Source organism: Panthera leo, chromosome B2 (genome assembly GCF_018350215.1).
Source record: "Panthera leo isolate Ple1 chromosome B2, P.leo_Ple1_pat1.1, whole genome shotgun sequence".
NCBI lineage: Eukaryota > Metazoa > Chordata > Mammalia > Carnivora > Felidae > Panthera > Panthera leo.
The window spans coordinates 104,734,994-104,749,656 of NC_056683.1; the positions used below are offsets into that span (position 1 = coordinate 104,734,994).

The 14,663-nt window shown below is 42.2% G+C and overlaps 1 protein-coding gene across 1 annotated transcript in view; it reads left to right on the plus strand.

The window, feature by feature from the left end:
* The first annotated feature begins 705 nt into the window (after window positions 1-705).
* The window catches only part of LOC122219145 (amine sulfotransferase-like), a 40,353-nt gene continuing 26,395 nt past the window's right edge, over window positions 706-14,663 (plus strand). Inside the window, exon 1 of the mRNA XM_042937382.1 lies at window positions 706-845. The gene's annotated coding sequence lies outside the window, so the exon portion shown is untranslated. The remainder of the gene's footprint in view (window positions 846-14,663) is intronic.

Sequence of the window (14,663 nt, forward strand, 5' to 3'; positions counted from 1 at the left end):
TTTAAGACCAATAACACAAGTATATATAGAGGGAATTTGAATAGAACTTAGATATTTATCCTTTATGGCCATTCTATTTAACCACAAACTGACTGGATAGAGTGTGAACCCCTGAAAAAGAGAACACAAAACTGATTCTGAAGAGCCAACCCCAGGACCTCGCTCTCTCCCTGTGATATAGTGGTATGAAAAGTTTGCAAATGGTGGCCTATTTCAGGAGAATAATAACAGGAAGTGTTGAATGATATTTGGATATGTATCAGATTTGTGTCAAGCATATGATGGTAGAATTTGGGAAAGTGTCTAATGTTGCAAAGTAAATCTATTAACTACATACAGATGTGGATTTCTTCCCTCCACTTCTCAACTGTTCACACTAAACCTATTCTCAATACCATTTCTTAAGAAACAACGGCAATATTTAAAGACCCCAAGAGTAGTACTAATGAAGTAGAAGCAACTGAGGCCATTGTGTTAGTGATCTATAGCCTTAAGAGTATCATGAGTAGGGCAGCAAGCAAATTCATCTTTGTTTTCTGATGTTACTGTAGACGTTGAACTCTACTCAGCAGCACTGAGTAGCACTGTAACTCTTTAGAATCTAACACCCATTTTTTGTGGTAAAAACCTCAGGGCTTATCACCAGTTTGTTGTATGATATACTGGTCAGTTACTGATTCTGAGTGAGTTACTGATTATTGCAACTCTGCTAATTGGTGAATCATTGGATCTCTTCATGGAAACTTACCTTTGAACTGTTTCTCTCTCCATCCAGCAGCAACAATTATTCTTCTCACTGACATTGATACCAGAAGTTAACTCTTCTTTTTAACGAACTCCTTTTGGTGAGTGGTTTCAATCTTGATTGGGGGTGGACATTTTTTGGATTCTCTTTCTAGGTTCTTTGGCTGATATGGTAATTAAATTGGCATAAAACAGATTAATAGGTGAAAAACAAGTTTAATTACCTGTGTATGGCAGCACCATAAGACAGGTAAAGTCAGAGACAGTCCTGCAAGGGGAATACAATTGAGGCTTGTATACCCCTAAAGAGAAGGGATACAAGGGTTAGGAATTCAAAGAGGAGGAAGACAATTCACAGGAACATGTGAGGAACACATACTGGGTAAACAGATGTGTGTCCTGCCATGCAGTTGAGTCTTACTGACATAAAAATATATCTCTGGTAATAACGTTCTTCCTGGTACAGACTCCCTATGAAAATTGTTTTAAGCTGTTAAGGAAAAGATAAAAAGCTTTCTGAGTTTCCTATGTCTGTGTTACTTCCTGCTCAAAACAACTACCTGCTAGAGCCATACATTTAGGGGTGATATACTCTGCTCCCCTTCACGTCTCTGAACTGTATTCATTATGCAGTCTCAGGTTTTGGTGATTTTTCTAAACACTACGCTAGATATATAAAGATATCAGCTCATATACATGCAACAAAAATATTCTGTGTCTCTCTTTCTATGATTGTCAATCAACTTAGCCATTATATGGTTCCAAAATATTTATTTAGAGGTTTAAGAACATAATGACACATAATGAATCCTGACTCTAGTGTTTATACTAGGTTCTAATATAAGAGGAATGTAAAAGCTTAGAATTTATAGTATTGTAATATCTGAATGACAGATTAGTTCAGTTTGGGTTCCCTTGTACCAGTTTTTCTGATCACACTAAATTTTTCCATAAGGTCTAAACACTTTACTTCCCTAGAAAGAGACCATTGATGGTATGTCCCTTTTTGTCTTCTTGTTTTGTTACTTTATTTCCTGGTAACACAGCAAAATTAGAGGAGAAAGCGTGTCCTGTTATTATTATGTTCACACATCTCCACAGAAGATCCAGCAGCCGGAGACTCTTCTTCATCACATCTCCTTCTTCCCTGGTCTCCCTTGTAAGCGAAATCTTTTGGCCACAAGATTATTTTGATGTATTTTCCCCACTTTAAAGTATATACACATCCTCCGCCCCATTTCCCAAGGGATTGTAATTGCAATGTCACTTCCTTTAGATATGAGAGTCCTTTCTCCTTGGCCACCTGGTCAGAAAGGCAAATTCCCTTATTTGCAGTGTATTTCCTGGTACTCCTGCATATCAAGAATTAGACGCTGACAGATGTTTCAGTCAACTTCGACTGAGTGTGTATCACCTTCATTCTAATTGCACACCTGTTGTGTAATAGCTTCAACATTCTACACTGGGTAATGTTACATATGTCACGTGCCACGGTTGCTTCCCATCCAATGTGCAGTCAGGTAGGGCTCAGATCAGGGCATATGCATCCCCCCTGAAGCCTTCTCTACCCATTTGTCTACACCAAGGAACATGTATGCCATTTGATTCAGGGGAGCCGCTGGGCAGCAAGACCATGATGAATCTCCAACCCAGATGCATTTTTTACAATATTTCTCCCCAGGAACACAAAATAGAAGATACTGGTTTTTTCTACCTTTGTGAAAAGATGATAAGGAACCAACATTCACTCCCCAACATTCCTGTATCTTTCATACAAGTCTTTCATAACTTTTTATCTCACCATTAGAAGTCATTCTGTATTTTCCACATTTTTATTAGCAATGATCATTCCTCCATCTAAACTTAAGAACCAAATACGTATTTTTATTTCTTATTTTTTAAAGTTGACTTATTTATATTTAGACAGAGAGAGCATGAGCAGTGGATGGGGCAGATAGAGACAGGGAGAGAGAGAATCCCAACTCACACTGTCAGTTTACAGCCCAGCTTGACACCGGATCTCATGAACAGTGAGAACATGATCTGAGCTGAAATCTAGAGTCCCATGCTTAACCGGCCCAGCCACCCAGGCAACCCCGGCATATGTATTTTTAAATGTATTCTAAACTGACCTCCCTATCTTTACTAACAGTTGATACTTAACTACCTGGTTGTTGATTAAATTTTCATGTGGGAATCACAAAAATTCTGTTAGGCATTTAAAAATTTGTTGCACCTCACATCATATTTCTGGTTACATTTTAATAGCATCATGATGAAGTCATGCTTGTACAAAACATGTTTACTTGTTCTGATTGATTGCAATCAATGTTTGCTCTTTGATATTCCAAATGTCACCCTTTGGTCACTAGTAGTCCTCATTTTGATCTCTTTAAACCCTGAGTACCTCTTCTGATAGCAACATGATCTTGTTTACTTTATTAGAAGATCATAATGTTACAGGCTTGTTTTTACTTTTTTAAGACTTGGAACTGGTTGTACTAACGAGCCACTTCTTTATATGCAAGTTAATATTACAGCCCAATGTGGTATCAAGGTGTAAATTAGGTTTTTCCTCTTGAACACTGAGGATAGTACCGAAGATACTCCTTAAATAACTCTTGTGACAGAAGAACTCATCTCCTGTCTCTTCCTCCACCCTTCACTGTCTGGACCCCAACTTTCTTCCTTGTCTGTGAATTCATGTTGATGATTCCAACCAATTTTTACCTTTCAAAATTTCCTTTGTAAAGAGAGGCTAACAATTCTACGTATTCCACTAAGAGTTGACTGCCAAAATATATTTTAAATATTTTTTCCTTTTTTCTTCTTTTAAGCCATTTTTTAAATGTTTATTTATTTATTTATTTATTCTTTTCTTTTTTTTTAAATATATGAAATTTACTGTCAAATTGGTTTCCATACAACACCCAATGCTCATCCCAAAAGGTGCCCTCCTCAATACCCATCACCCACCCTGCCCTCCCTCCCACCCCCCATCAACCCTCAGTTTGTTCTCAGTTTTTAACAGTCTCTTATGCTTTGGCTCTCTCCCACTCTAACCTCTTTTTTTTTTTTTCCTTCCCCTCCCCCATGGGTTTCTGTTACGTTTCTCAGGATCCACATAAGAGTGAAACCATATGGTATCTGTCTTTCTCTGTATGGCTTATTTCACTTAGCATCACACTCTCCAGTTCCATCCACATTGCTACAAAAGGCCATATTTCATTTTTTCTCATTGCCACGTAGTATTCCATTGTGTATATAAACCACAATTTCTTTATCCATTCATCAGTTGATGGACATTTAGGCTCTTTCCATAATTTGGCTATTGTTGAGAGTGCTGCTATAAACATTGGGGTACAAGTGCCCCTATGCATCAGTACTCCTGTATCCCTTGGATAAATTCCTAGCAGTGCTATTGCTGGGTCATAGGGTAGGTCTATTTTTAATTTTCTGAGGAACCTCTACACTGCTTTCCGGAGCGGCTGCACCAATTTGCATTCCCACCAACAGTGCAAGAGGGTTCCCATTTCTCCACATCCTCTCCAGCATCTATAGTCTCCTGATTTGTTCATTTTGGCCACTCTGACTGGCGTGAGGTGATATCTGAGTGTGGTTTTGATTTGTATTTCCCTGATAAGAAGCGACGTTGAACATCTTTTCATGTGCCTGTTGGCCATCCGGATGTCTTCTTTAGAGAAGTGTCTATTCATGTTTTCTGCCCATTTCTTCACTGGGTTATTTGTTTTTCGGGTGTGGAGTTTGATGAGCTCTTTATAGATTTTGGATACTAGCCCTTTGTCCGATGTGTCATTTGCAAATATCTTTTCCCATTCCGTTGGTTGCCTTTTAGTTTTGTTGGTTGTTTCCTTTGCTGTGCAGAAGCTTTTTATCTTCATAAGGTCCCAGTAATTCACTTTTGCTTTTAATTCCCTTGCCTTTGGGGATGTGTCGAGTAAGAGATTGCTACGGCTGAGGTCAGAGAGGTCTTTTCCTGCTTTCTCCTCTAAGGTTTTGATGGTTTCCTGTCTCACATTCAGGTCCTTTATCCATTTTGAGTTTATTTTTGGGAATGGTGTGAGAAAGTGGTCTAGTTTCAACCTTCTGCATGTTGCTGTCCAGTTCTCCCAGCACCATTTGTTAAAGAGACTGTCTTTTTTCCATTGGATATTCTTTCCTGCTTTGCCAAAGATTAGTTGGCCATACGTTTGTGGGTCTAGTTCTGGGGTTTCTATTCTATTCCATTGGTCTATGTGTCTGTTTTTGTGCCAATACCATGCTGTCTTGATGATTACAGCTTTGTAGTAGAGGCTAAAGTCTGGGATTGTGATGCCTCCTGCTTTGGTCTTCTTCTTCAAAATTACTTTGGCTATTCTGGGCCTTTTGTGGTTCCATATGAATTTTAGGATTGCTTGTTCTAGTTTCGAGAAGAATGCTGTGCAATTTTGATTGGGATTGCATTGAATGTGTAGATAGCTTTGGGTAGTATTGACATTTTGACAATATTTATTCTTCCAATCCATGGGCAGGGAATGTCTTTCCATTTCTTTAAATCTTCTTCAATTATCTTCATAAGCTTTCTATAGTTTTCAGCATACAGATCTTTTAAATCTTTGGTTAGATTTATTCCTAGGTATTTTATGCTTCTTGGTGCAATTGTGAATGGGATCAGTTTCTTTATTTGTCTTTCTGTTGCTTCATTGTTAGTGTATAAGAATGCAACTGATTTCTGTACATTGATTTTGTATCCTGCAACTTTGCTGAATTCATGTATCAGTTCTAGCAGACTTTTGGTGGAGTCTATCGGATTTTCCATGTATAATATCATGTCATCTGCAAAAAGCGAAAGCTTGACTTCATCTTTGCCAATTTGGATGCCTTTGATTTCCTTTTGTTGTCTGATTGCTGATGCTAGAACTTCCAGCACTATGTTAAACAACAGCGGTGAGAGTGGGCATCCCTGTCGTGTTCCTGATCTCAGGGAAAAAGCTCTCAGTTTTTCCCCGTTGAGGATGATGTTAGCTGTGGGCTTTTCATAAATGGCTTTTATGATCTTTAAGTATGTTCCTTCTATCCCGACTTTCTCAAGGGTTTTTATTAAGAAAGGGTGCTGGATTTTGTCAAAGGCCTTTTCTGCATCGATTGACAGGATCATATGGTTCTTATCTTTTCTTTTATTAATGTGATGTATCACGTTGATTGATTCGGGAATGTTGAACCAGCCCTGCATCCCAGGAATGAATCCCACTTGATCATGGTGAATAATTCTTTTTATATGCCATTGAATTCGATTTGCTAGTATCTTATTGAGAATTTTTGCATCCATATTCATCAGGGATATTGGCCTGTAGTTCTCTTTTTTTACTGGGTCTCTGTCTGGTTTAGGAATCAAAATAATACTGGCTTCATAGAATGAGTCTGGAAGTTTTCCTTCCCTTTCTATTTCTTGGAATAGCTTGAGAAGGATAGGTATTATCTCTGCTTTAAACGTCTGGTAGAACTCCCCTGGGAAGCCATCTGGTCCTGGACTCTTATTTGTTGGGAGAGTTTTGAAAACCGATTCAATTTCTTCGTTGGTTATGGGTCTGTTCAAGCTTTCTATTTCCTCCTGATTGAGGTTTGGAAGCGTGTGGGTGTTAAGGAATTTGTCCATTTCTTCCAGGTTGTCCAATTTGTTGGCATATAATTTTTCATAGTATTCCCTGATAATTGTTTGTATCTCTGAGGGATTGGTTGTAATAATTCCATTTTCATTCATGATTTTATCTATTTGGGTCATCTCCCTTTTCTTTTTGAGAAGCCTGGCTAGAGGTTTGTCAATTTTGTTAATTTTTTCAAAAAACCAACTCTTGTTTTCGTTGATCTGCTCTACAGTTTTTTTAGATTCTATATTGTTTATTTCTGCTCTGATCTTTATGATTTCTCTTCTTCTGCTGGGTTTAGGCTGCCTTTGCTGTTCTGCTTCTATTTCCTTTAGGTGTGCTGTAAGATTTTGCATTTGGGATTTTTCTTGTTTCTTGAGATAGGCCTGGATTGCAATGTATTTTCCTCTCAGGACTGCCTTCGCTGCGTCCCAAAGCGTTTGGATTGTTGTATTTTCATTTTCGTTTGTTTCCATATATTTTTTAATTTCTTCTCTAATTGCCTGGTTGACCCACTCATTCGTTAGTAGGGTGTTCTTTAACCTCCATGCTTTTGGAGGTTTTCCAGACTTTTTCCTGTGGTTGATTTCAAGCTTCATAGCATTGTGGTCTGAAAGTATGCATGGTATAATTTCAATTCTTGTGAACTTATGAAGGGCTGTTTTGTGACCCAGTATGTGATCTATGTTGGAGAATGTTCCATGTGCACTCGAGAAGAAAGTATATTCTGTTGCTTTGGGATGCAGAGTTCTAAATATATCTGTCAAGTCCATCTAATCCAATGTATCATTCAGGGCCCTTGTTTCTTTATTGACTGTGTGTCTAGATGATCTATCCATTTCTGTAAGTGGGGTGTTAAAGTCCCCTGCAATGACCACATTCTTATCAATAAGGTTGCTTATGTTTATGAGTAATTGTTTTATATATCTGGGGGCTCGGGTATTTGGCGCATAGACATTTATAATAGTTAGCTCTTCCTGGTGGATAGACCCTGTGATTATTATATAATGCCCTTCTTCATCTCTTGTTACAGCCTTTAATTTAAAGTCTAGTTTGTCTGATATAAGTATGGCTACTCCAGCTTTCTTTTGGCTTCCAGGAGCATGATAGATAGTTCTCCATCCCCTCACTCTCAATCTAAAGGTGTCCTCAGATCTAAAATGAGTCTCTTGTAGACAGCAAATAGATGGGTCTTGTTTTTTTATCCATTCTGATACCCTATGTCTTTTAGTTGGCGCATTTAATCCATTTACATTCAGTGTTATTATAGAAAGATATGGGTTTAGAGTCATTGTGATGTCTGTATGTTTTATGCTTGTAGTGATGTCTCTGGTACTTTGTCTCACAGGATCCCCCTTAGGATCTCTTGTAGGGCTGGTTTCGTGGTGACAAATTCCTTCAGTTTTTGTTTGTTTGGGAAGACCTTTATCTCTCCTTCTATTCTAAATGACAGACTTGCTGGATAAAGGATTCTCGGCTGCATATTTTTTCTGTTTAGCACACTGTAGATATCGTGCCAAGCCTTTCTGGCCTGCCAAGTTTCAAAGGAGAGATCAGTCACGAGTCTTATAGGTCTCCCTTTATATGTGAGGGCACGTTTATCCCTTGCTGCTTTCAGCATTTTCTCTTTATCCTTGTATTTTGCCAGTTTCACTATGATATGTCGTGCAGAAGATCGATTCAAGTTACGTCTGAAGGGAGTTCTCTGTGCCTCTTGGATTTCAATGCCTTTTTCCTTCCCCAGTTCAGGGAAGTTCTCAGCTATAATTTGTTCAAGTACCCCTTCAGCACCTTTCCCTCTCTCTTCCTCCTCTGGGATACCAATTATGCGTATATTATTTTTTTTTAGTGTATCACTTAGTTCTCTAATTTTCCCCTCATACTCCTGGATTTTATCTCTCTTTCTTTCAGCTTCCTCTTTCTCCATAACTTTATCTTCTAGTTCACCTATTCTCTCCTCTGCCTCTTCAAGCCGAGCCATCGTGGTTTCCATTTTGTTTTGCATTTCGTTTAAAGCGTTTTTCAGCTCCTCGTGACTGTTCCTTAGTCCCTCGATCTTTGTGGGAAGAGATTCTCTGCTGTCCTGTATACTGTTTTCAAGCCCAGCGATTAATTTTATGACTATTATTCTAAATTCACTTTCTGTTATATTATTTAAATCCTTTTTGATCAGTTCATTAGCTGTTGTTATTTCCTGGAGATTCTTCTGAGGGGAATTCTTCCGTTTGGTCATTTTGGAGAGTCCCTGGCATAGTGAGGACCTGCAGGGCACTTCCCCTGTGCTGTGGTGTATAACTGGAGTTAGTGGGCGGGGCCGCAGTCCGACCCGATGTCTGCCCCCAGCCCACTGCTGGGGCCACAGTCAGACTGGTGTGTGCCTTCTCTTCCCCTCTCCTAGGGGCGGGATTCCCTGTGGGGTGGCGTGTCCCGTCTGGGCTACTTGCACACTGCCAGGCTTGTGTTGCTGGGGATCTGGCGTATTAGCTGGGGTGGGTAGGCAAGGTGCACGGGGGCTGGAGGGGCAGGCTTAGCTCGCTTCTCCTTAGGTGATCCACTTCAGGAGGAGCCCTGTGGCAGCGGGAGGGAGTCAGATCCGCTGCCGGAGGTTTGGCTCCGCAGAAGCACAGAGTTGGGTGTTTGCGGGGAGTGAGCAAGTTCCCTGGCAGGAACTGGTTCCCTTTGGGATTTTGGCTGGGGGATGGGCGGGGGAGATGGCGCTGGCGCCTTTGTTCCCCGCCAAGCTGAGCTCTGCCGTCCGGGGGCTCAGCAGCTCTCCCTCCCTTTGTCCTCCAGCCTTCCCGCTTTCCGAGCAGAGCTGTTAACTTATGACCTCCCAGACGCTAAGTCGCGCTTGCTGTCGGAACACAGTCTGTCCGGCCCCTCCGCTTTTGCCAGCCAGACTCGGGGGCTCTGCTTGGCCGGCGAGCCGCCCCTCCGCCCCGGCTCCCTCCCGCCAGTCCGTGGAGCGCGCACCGCCTCGCCGCCCTTCCTACCCTCTTCCGTGGGCCTCTGGTCTGCGCTTGACTCCGGAGACTCCCTTCTGCTAATCCTCTGGCGGTTTTCTGGGTTCTTTAGGCAGGTGTAGGTGGAGTCTAAGTAATCGGCAGGACGCGCTGTGAGCCCGGCGTCCTCCTACGCCGCCATCTTCCGCCCTCCTTGCATTTCGTTTAAAGCGCTTTTCAGCTCCTCGTGACTGTTCCTTAGTCCCTTGATCTCTGTAGCAAGAGATTCTCTGCTGTCCTCTACACTGTTTTCAAGCCCAGTGATTAATTTTATGACTATTATTCTAAATTCACTTTCTGTTATATTATTTAAATCCTTTTTGATCAGTTCATTAGCTGTTGTTATTTCCTGGAGATTCTTCTGAGGGGAATTCTTCCGTTTGGTCATTTTGGATAGTCCCTGGAGTGGTGAGGACCTGCAGGGCACTTCCCCTGTGCTGTGGTGTATAACTGGAGATGGTGGGCGGGGCCGCAGTCAGACCTGATGTCTGCCCCCAGCCCACCGCTGGGGCCACAGTCAGACTGGTGTGTGCCTTCTCTTCCCCTCTCCTAGGGGCGGGATTCCCTGTGGGGTGGCGTGGCCCGTCTGGGCTACTTGCACACTGCCAGGCTTGGGGTGCTGGGGATCTGGTGTATTAGCTGGGGTGGGTAGGCAAGGTGCACGGGGGCAGGAGGAGCAGGCTTAGCTCGCTTCTCCTTAGGTGATCCACTTCAGGAGGGGCCCTGTGCCAGCGAGGGAGTCAGATCCCCTGCTGGAGGTTTGGCTCCGCAGGAGCACAGAGTTGGGTGTTTGCGTGGAGTGAGCAAGTTCCCTGGCAGGAACTGGTTCCCTTTGGGATTTTGGCTGGGGGATGGGCGGGGGAGATGGCGCTGGCGAGCGCCTTTGTTCCCCACCAAACTGAGCTCTGTTGTCCGGGGGTTCAGCAGCTCTCCCTCCCTTTGTCCTCCAGCCTTCCCGCTTTCTGAGCAGAGCTGTTAACTTATGACCTCCCAGACGCTAAGTCGCTCTTGCTGTCGGAACAGAGTCCGTCAGGCCCCTCCGCTTTTGCCAGCCAGACTTGGGGGCTTTGCTTGACCGGCAAGCCGCCCCTCCGCCCCGGCTCCCTCCCGCCAGTCCGTGGAGCGCGCAACGCCTCACCGCCCTTCCTACCCTCTTCCGTGGGCCTCTATCTCCGTTTGGCTCCGGAGACTCCGTTCTGCTAGTCTTCTGGTGGTTTTCTGGGTTATTTAGGCAGGTGTAGGTGGAATCTAAGTGATCAGCAGGACGCGCGGTGAGCCCAGCGTCCTACTACGCCGCCATCTTCCCTCCGGCTCTTCCAACTCCTATGACTATTATTCTAAATTCACTTTCTGTTATATTGTTTAAATCCTTTTTGATCAGTTCTTTAGCTGTTGTTATTTCCTGGAGATTCTTCTGAGGAGAATTCTTCTGTTTGGTCATTTTGGATAGTCCCTGGAGTGGTGAGGACCTGCAGGGCACTTCCCCTGTGCTGTGGTGTATAACTGGAGTTAGTGGGCGGAGCCGCAGTCCGACCGGATGTCTGCCCCCAGCCCACTGCTGGGGCCACAGTCAGACTGGTGTGTGCCTTCTCTTCCCCTCTCCTAGGGGCGGGATTCCCTGTGGGGTGGCGTGTCCCGTCTGGGCTACTTGCACACTGCCAGGCTTGTGGTGCTGGGGATCTACTGGGGTGGGTAGGCAAGGTGCACGGGGGCAGGAGGGGCAGGCTTAGCTCACTTCTCCTTAGGTGATCCACTTCAGGAGGGGCCCTGTGGCAGCGAGGGAGTCAGATCCGCTGCTGGAGGTTTGGCTCCGCAGGAGCACAGAGTTGGGTGTTTGCGAGGAGTGAGCAATTTCCCTGGCAGGAACTGGTTCCCTTTGGGATTTTGGCTGGGGGATGGGCGAGGGAGATGGCGCTGGCGAGCGCCTTTGTTCCCCGCCAAACTGAGATCTGTCGTCCAGGGGCTCAGCAACTCTCCCTCCCTTTGTCCTCCAGCCCTCCCACTTTCCGAGCACAGCTGTTAACTTATGACCTCCCAGATGCTAAGTCCTGCTTGCTGTCGGAACACACTCCATCCGTCCCCTCTGCTTTTGCAAGCCAGACTCGGCGGCTCTGCTTGGCCAGCAGGCTGCTCCTCAGCCCCGGCTCCCTCCCACCAGTCCGTGCAGCGCGCACAGCCTCTCCGCCCTTCCTACCCTCTTCCATGGGCCTCTCGTCTGCGCTTGGCTCCAGAGACTCCATTCTGCTAGTCTTCTGGTGGTTTTCTGGGTTATTTAGGCAGGTGTAGGTGGAATCTAAGTGATCAGCAGGACGCGCGGTGAGCCCAGCGTCCTCCTACGCCGCCATCTTCCTGCTATCCTTCCTATTTCATTCATACTAGGCATCAAAAACAAACAAAAAATCTTAGTAACTTTCACTAGGGAAGCGAAAGACCTTTACAGTGAAAACTACAAGACTTTGCTGAAAGAAATCAAAGACATAAGCAATCAGAAAGACAGCTCATGTTTGTGGATTCGAAGAATTAATTTCATTAAATATCCATACTACCCAAAGCTAATGCACTCCAGTTCAACTTCTCCCTCTGCCCAGAATACTTGCCTTCACTCCATCATGTGTTATCCCTGAAGGCACTTCCTGGTCTGCATGCAAATCTCAGTCTGTTTCCTGTAAGATCAAAAGCAACACACAGATGCTCACTCTCACCTTTCCTGTGGTACTAGAAGTCTTAACTAGAGTCATTAGTCAAGATGTAGAAATAAAAGGCATCCAAGTCATAAAAGCAGAAGTTAAATAGTCACTCTTTACAGAAGATAGGATTTTATAAAGAGAACATCCTAAAGAATCAATCATAAAAGTGTTGAGACTAATCAACAATCAGTAAAGTTACAGGATACAAAATCAATATACAGAAATCAGTTTAATTCCTTTACAGTAAAAATAAAACATTTGAAAAATAAAGAAATAAGGAAAAATATCTCATTCATAGTAGTATCAAAAACAATAAAATCTTAGTAAATTTAACCAGGGAAATAAAAGACCTGTACAATGAAAAGTACAAGACTTTGCTGAAAGAAATCAAAGAAGACATAAACAAATGGAAAGACATCTTGTGTTTCTGGATAAGAATTAATTTCATTAAAGGTCCATACTACCCACAGGCAGCTACATTTTCAACGTAATATTCATCAAAATAGCAAAAACATGTGTCACAGAAATAAACAATCCTAAAATTTATGTTTCAATGTTTAACTGTGATATGCGTAGTTTAGACCTATTCATGTTTATCTTACTTATTAGTTGAGCTTCATGGATGTGTAAATTACTATTTTTCATCAAACTTGAGAAGTTCTTGGCCACAATTACTCCGAAGATTTTTTTCTCCTCTTTTTCTCTCCTTCTGTTACATATGTTGCTATGCTTGATATATTCTACAGTTCCCTGAGGCTATGTTCAGTTTTCTTCATTCTTTGTTTTTCTGTTCATTTCATTCTTTTCTCTATTGATCTGTCCTCATGTTCCATGATTCTTTTTTTATCTGTCAGGTCAAATTTGTAGTTTAGATCTAGTGACTCACAAATGAATGTATTTTTTTATAGCTGTTTTCTTTGCTAATCCAGCATGTGGGTCCATTCAGAGACAGTTTTTATTAATTGCTCTTTTTTTTTACTGAATATTTGTTACACTTTCGTATTTTTTGGAACATGGTACTTTTTGTGGAAAATGGAAATTTTTTGATAATACATTCTCTGGATTTTGATCTTGTTCAAGAAGTGGTTGTTCTGCTTTTTTGTATTGTTTTATTTATTTTTTATTTATTTATTTATATAGTGATTTACTAGAGTGAATTCTTATGAATTAGAATGTTTATCCTTTATGTCTATTCTGTTTAAACCACAAACTTACTGGACAGAGTGCGGAGCCCATGAAAAACAGGTCACAAAATTGTACTTGAAGAGTGAACCCCAGGACCCATCATTCCCCCTGATACAATGCTGTGAAGTCCTTGCCAACAGTGACTAAACTGAGGGGGATAATGGCAGATAAATGGTGATTGGTGCTTATCATGAGTATTACACTTGTGTCAAGCATATAGTAGAATTGGAGAAAGCGTGGGGCACGTAGGTGGCTCAGTCGGTTAAGCTCCCGACTTCAGCTCAGATCATGATCTCGTGGTTCATGAGTTTGAGCCCCGCACTGGCCTCTGTGCTGACAGCTCAGAACCTGGAGCCTGCTTCAGATTCTGTCTCCCTCTCTCTCTGCTCCTCCCCCACTCACACTCTGTCTCTTTCCCAAAAATAAATATTTAAAAAATAAAAAATTAAAAAAAAAAAAGAATTGGGGAAAGTGCTTAATCCTTCAAAGCTTTGTATTTACTCCTTGTAGATATGGATTTCTCCTCTCAACTTCTCAGTTGTTCACATACACATATTCTCATTTCTGTTTGATAAGAAACAACACAAAGACTTAAGACACCAATAGTAGTGCCATTGATGTAGAAACAACTTAATAATTATACTCCTTATCTATGGGAATTAGAGAATCATGAGTGGGACAACAAATAAATACATCCATATTTTCTGGTATAATTCAAAAGCAGAGACTTTGATCCCTGCCCAATAGGTCTGAATAGCACCCAGCTGCTTGAACCATTTACCATCCATTACTTGTGGGAAACGTATCGATGATTTTCACTAGATTATTGGATAATCTACTGCTCAATATCAGCCTAATCCCTCCCTCTCAATGAGTTCCTGATTATAGGGGCTTTGCTAACTGTTGAATCCTTAAATCTCCTCCTGGAAAATTTAGTCTTTATCTGTGTCCTTCTCCATCAGCAGCAACAGAATTATTCCTCCCACTAGCTTTTATTTCAGAAGTTAACTCTTCATTTCGAAGAACTAGTATAGTGAGTTTATTCTTTACTGAGAGTGAAAATCTTTTCCTTTCTCCATTCTAGGTTCTTTGGATGGTCTAATAAATAAAATGACATAAAACAGATTAACAGGAGACAAATTTAATTATACATGTATGGGAGCCCCGCAAAGGCATACAGAGTCCAAAACAATATGACAATTGAGGCTTATATACCATCCTAAGAAGGATGGGGTAAAAGAGTAGGGAATTCAAAAAGGGGGAAGACAATTCACAGGAAGTTGAGAAGAGCTCACTTTTGGTTAACAGATGTTTGTCCTGCCTTGTGGTTGGAGTTTTTCAGAAATAAAAAGTTATATGTGGGAGTAGCTCTCTTCATGATAAAGGCACCCTCATCTAGA